We start from the raw sequence: 6,000 nt of genomic DNA, 5'->3' as shown, positions 1-6,000 counted from the left end.
ATCGAGTTAAATACAAATCCTCAAAGTACTTTCTCATTCAGGGTCAACTTGAACTATTTTTACCTCTCAAGGGCATTTTCGTAATTTCTTAACCAAATAATTTTGATATTAACCCTTAACGAAAATAATTATAATTTAGAGAACCTTTGGTTAATTGGTTTTCTCGAACATTCTCTAATCTTGAAATGATTCCTTAACAGACTTCTAGTATCTTGCATAAACCCTTTTGGGGTTAAAAACCGGTTATCCAAATTTTCTAAGCAAAACTAGCATTTCTTATCCACAACTATAGTTTTATCAGTTCAATACGTCTTTTCAGAGTTATTAATCAACTTTCAGAGACAATTCTTGTCATTTTACAACATAAGGGTATTTTCATAATTTTACCAAACCGGAGTATTCTCCTAATTTCTCATCCAAGTACCTTTAACATTTGACCTTTGATGATATAAATTATAATTATAAGTTACATATCCAGGGTTGATTCCTTTATCACAAATTACAGAACGTGTAAGATAATTCTAACAATCCCTCGATTTCTTATATTAGTCATCCGAGCCGTATTCAGTTACCGAACTTTTACCGCATTCATATCGAGTGTATGAATTAATTAAATACCCAAATGAGACCAATCATGTTCATTCATGCATTTATCAATACCAACATGTTCCTTAAAGCATAAAGAGGTAGTAATGTATTACCTCGATTTCTGTGCCATACTGTTCGACCATTTAAATTCAATTCGAACGCCCTCGATCTTTGAAATCAACTTCCAATATTTTCCTCACGATCCAGGCCATCAAAATTACTAACTTGTATCAAAATAATTTCCCTCGCCATAAAGATAGCCTATAAGAATTAAAATAATAATTTGGAACCCCAATTAGTATAATAGAATACTTGTGGGGCTACTTTAATAATTACTCATTAAATTTAGGGACTAAACCGAATTAATTTGTACTATTGAGCCATAAACTAAAACTAAAGGAAACTGTGAGACAAAGCCAAGTTCTTACCAAACCTTGAGGACTCATGATGCGATTTTCCACTTTATTTTTTTAAGTCTCCACCCACGTGATTCTTCTGTTAGAATCATAACCCCATTTTTTTCAATCCATTTCTTTAACATTTTATCATTTTTTTCCAAATTCTCTATACACAAATATGATTTCACGGTAAGCTCGTCACCGATCGTCGGTGACCATCGCATCGGCCACCATTTTCGGTCATCACCGGAACATGAAATACATTGCTCGAACCACCTTATGTTACTCATCCCAAATCCAAACTTCGATCATCTAAAACCATCACCAATCGTCGTAAATCTAGAGAAAACATTATGTTTTTTTAAAGTAAATCACGATGGCCTGCCTCCAATGACCTTTCGATGAAGCTAAAACCGAGTTATGTTGTTCATGGCATCAGCGAGGACCCTTTCACCGTCACTTTGTTTCCAGGATTGGGTTTTCGGATAGGCATATGGACTGGTAGAGGCAGACTCATGGATGATAAAGCTTTGCTTGAACTGCAATAAGGTTGTGCACTCATCTCTCCATGGTTCTGTGGGATGCTCGTAATCTTTGCAATTTTTTTTCAATTAAGTCCAAGGTCCCAGTTTCATCATCTGATGCACTGAGAAAAGTTCCTGAACTTGTTATAGTTCCTTTTGTGTTTTATTCAGTTTCTCCCTTGCGTAAAGCTAAACCAGATGGTTTAAGGTTCACCTCTTCCATTTCAATCATACGTTCACCTTATTCCACAGTTGCAAAGTTGGAAAAATAGTACGCTTGTAGCTTTCAACTTAAAACCTGAAAGGGAATAGATTCAATCGAACTTTCCCTAGTTACTCCATTTGGCATGGAATCACGATACTCTTTCTCATGCACCACCTCGAGCATTCTCTACTTGGGTCTAACGATCGAAGCATCCTGAAAGAAAAAGGTGGGAACAAACAAGCCGGAGAGGAAAGCGAGTGAGCACAAGAAAAGGGCAGTTAGCAGCCCTAGCTTTCTGTTTGAACTCTTCCACTTCCGTTTCATCAATAGATTGTTTTTTGAATTCGAAAGCTTGTTCATTGATTACTGACCATGGACTGGTTGTTCTAGTAACTGGGTTCATCTTAAGAACGTTGAAAAAAAACTGGTCCTCGTAGAGTGTGATCGAATAATTGATTCTGTGGTGTTGATGTTGAAACACATGTGTTGTTTGGAGGAGCTAAATTTTGCTGAGTGCGGGCCATTGGATTTCTACTGAGCATCGTGGTGATTTGCATCGTCGGTGTTGGAGGAAGGCCAATCTACCAAGAGTTCTGGCTTGGCTTTCTAATCTCTCATTTCTTAGTTTTATAACCAGCCTATCTCTTAAAAAATATCTTCCATTGTGTGGTTCTCTAATTTCCATGTTATAATATTAAAAATAATAAAATTCCCATCAATCCACAAGATAGGAATTCACGTGAATTCCAGAACCTCCTAAAGCTAAAAGAGTTATGAATCTCTAATTTTGTTCTTGTAAGAGATAGAAACACTATAATTTAAAAAATAATATTTTTTTATTGTAGGGTTCACTTTTGAAGCAACTAGCAATATAGAACAAAAGTGTTGGCGGTGGAGTGGTTGTAGTACTTGCAGAAAGAGATAAAGAAGAAATGAGGTGTTACAATTCTCCCCTCCTTAAAAGAATTTCGTCCTCAAAATTCATTTATATCACAGAATTGCATAAATGAAAATTCCATCAGTTCTTTCATATCAAGTAGCTTTTACAGAAGTTCGTGTCATATACTAATCCTTAACCAACTGAGTATAAGTTCTTGTCAAACTATCCCTCAGTCTAATAATATAATCAGAACAAATTTATCCTTGTGGAAACAATTCAGACTTGGTTACGAAATTAGACTCATAGAGCGATAATATATCTCAATTTCATTTCTGGAGTAGGATCGAAATTTCTCCAATGAGTAACTATCACAAAGCTTGTGAAGTACTTTACAGAATTTAGACAGACGTTTATGATATTCTTTTATGCAATGGTAAAGTCCTAACGGATAAAAAACTTAGGCTCATTACATATAGGGACTCAACCTTGGAGTTCCAGCTTGGAGTTCCAGCTTGGAGAGGTATGATTGTAGTCTAGGGGCATGTAATGATCAGACATCTTTTGACAATCGACCGGCCGGTCTATCTTGAAAAGTTTGACTCAACCATAGCTCTGATACCACTAAATGTAACCCCCTCAGACCTATATGAATAGCCCGATCCGATCTGGAGTGTCACATTAGGGCCAGTAGAGCGACCCACCGTAAAAATAGCGGAAATTTTAAAACTTTTCTTAAAATATGTAAACTCATAAAATCATTTATGAATACAAAAAAAAATTATCAGTATTCGAAGTAAAATAGATTTTCAGACTCGGATATAAAAACAAAATACAAATTACATGCCCCCTAATCACATGTACCATACTCTGCAAGCAACGCCGGAAGAACTCCTTTATTGATGTCGATAGCTGCACTGGTACAATTCTTTTAACTTTTAATGATGAGTAATAGAGTGAGCTTCAGAAAGCTCAGTAATACAGAACTACCAGGTGATGCTATAGGACTTGCAAATAAATGGAAAGCCATATAATTTCCTTATTGAATCAGACGTATATCGGTTTTTGGAATAATCTGGGGTTCCACTGGTAGTTCATCGAGTAGAAGCAATGAATATCTCAGTTCATAGGAAGGATTCATAGTATCACATTTTTAGGATATCGAATAGGATGTATAGTGTGTTCCAACAGTACGATAAAATCATAATAGGTATACTAATCAAATGATAGTTCGGTAAATCTCATAAATCATACAGTAGTGGAGCTTTTTAAACTCGTATTTTAAAACCATCGTATAAAGAGTTAACCTAAGGGAACATCTTAGGGCCTGAGAGCCTACTCAAGAAAGTTTCGGGGCCACGAGGCCTACCTAAGAATACATATTAGGGCCATATGGCCTACCCGACAATGATCTCAAGGCCACATAGCCTACCTAAGAGTCACATTAGGTCCATAAAAATTTTCCAGCTTGATCATAGCTGTACTTTACAAATCTGTATCTCCAAGATACAATTTATACAGTGATAAAATTCCATAAGCCATCACCATTAAGTCGGTGCATCCATAAAACAGTAACCATATATTTCAGAGTACCACATGTTAAAACAATAAAACAATTACTTAATATATAGGGAACACACTAGAGAATCCAAGTATTTTTCAGAGGCATTTTGTAGTTATCAGTATGGATAACATGAAATTTGTGCAATTTGATTGAATTCCAGGAACAAGATCTTATTGAAGAGAATCGATTACTAACCGATCTAATTAGACATTTAAGATTGATACTTTGGAATTCCACTATGTTTTCATGTGCATCAGGAAAGCGTTCAGGAATGAACGTAGTGATTTGAGCTAAAAAGAAGAAACGGAAGTTCAAGACCTTTATAATCCATGTTGATCGATCGGTTTATCGAACAATTTGAACTGAACAACTCTCGGAACTAATGCATGTCGACCCGTCAATTTGTTGCCCTTCTAGGGTATTCACTCTTTAATACTAAAAAGTCTTGTCCATATACCTTCATCGTAATCATTGCTGAATAGCTCTTCCAACGGTCTTTATTTTATTTCCACGTTTCAACGATATCATGAAATACGAACGTACTTGATTCATGGTTCAAGACCCATAAGGATAATTCATCATGTAAATTCAACAGTGTTTCCAAACTTATCCAATCACCTACTTAATCCTCAGTCATTGAGGTTACTTAGATCGTTTAGCAAGCAAGTCTATCCCGGTTACTTCAGAGTTTTCCAGATTAATTCAGACGTTTTTGAATTTCCGATACATATTATAATTTCCTTTCATTTCAATTTAGTCATAAAGTCATTCTAGTATTCGTGGTTGATTTATCTCACAAATATCCACTTCTTAGTACCAAATGCGATCTAGAGTTGTGCTGAGCCAAGTACTTATAGAATTATCATCGATCCAAACCTGAGAAGACGAACACGCATTTGAATGATATCTATGCCATTAAGGTATTGTCATAACATTAGAGTTGATTTACTCACTTAAATTGTGTTTCATTGCTTTTAAGTGTAGTAAAACACCTATGTTTATCTGAATTCCTTAATTAACCCAAGACATTTATTTAGTCTAAACCATAAGGGCATTTTGGTAATTTGGTGCTGAATGTTTTTCCAATTATTTCAAAGCTTGAGAATAATCATTCATTCCCGATTTTGGTGATATTCTTGAGTCATTTCCATTATAGGGGTATTTTGGCTATTTTACAGATCCAGTGTATTTCAATCATTTCCTTCCATCTAATTTATTATTTAATTCAAATGTATCATCTTTTCCAGACCTTTCGAACAATTCTGACAAAAAGAGCACCCTTGATAATTTATTCTTAACTCGGAGATTTTTAGGTTAATTGCCTTCTCAGAAGTTACAAACAAGTTATCAGGAATTTTTTCTATACAAAGATGGGATCTTAACAATTAAATCCATAATTTATCGAGTTAAATACAAATCCTCAAAGTACTTTCTCATTCAGGGTCAACTTGAACTATTTTTACCTCCCAAGGGCATTTTCGTAATTTCTTAACCAAATAATTTTGATATTAACCCTTAACGAAAATAATTATAATTTAGAGATCCTATGGTTAATTTGTTTTCTCGAACATTCTCTAATCTTGAAATGATTCCTTAACAGACTTCTAGTATCTTGCATAAACCCTTTTGGGGTTAAAAACCGGTTATCCAAATTTTCTAAGCAAAACTAGCATTTCTTATGCACAACTATAGTTTTATCAGTTCAATACGTCTTTTCAGAGTTGTTAATCAACTTTCAGAGACAATTCTTGTCATTTTACAACATAAGGGTATTTTCATAATTTTACCAAACCGGAGTATTCTCCTAATTTCTCATCCAAGTACCTTTAACATTTGACCTTTGA

General features: G+C 34.8%; 1 pseudogene; it reads right to left on the bottom strand.

The window, feature by feature from the left end:
• Positions 1-1,413: 1,413 nt before the first annotated feature.
• LOC120199906 lies at positions 1,414-2,048 on the bottom strand (annotated as a pseudogene).
• Between the last annotated feature and the right edge of the window lie 3,952 nt (positions 2,049-6,000).

Source organism: Hibiscus syriacus, unplaced genomic scaffold (assembly GCF_006381635.1).
Source record: "Hibiscus syriacus cultivar Baekdansim isolate YM2019G1 unplaced genomic scaffold, ASM638163v2 tig00000340_pilon, whole genome shotgun sequence".
NCBI lineage: Eukaryota > Viridiplantae > Streptophyta > Magnoliopsida > Malvales > Malvaceae > Hibiscus > Hibiscus syriacus.
Note: the sequence above shows the minus strand (reverse complement) of the source record. Positions and strands in the feature narration are given on the sequence as shown.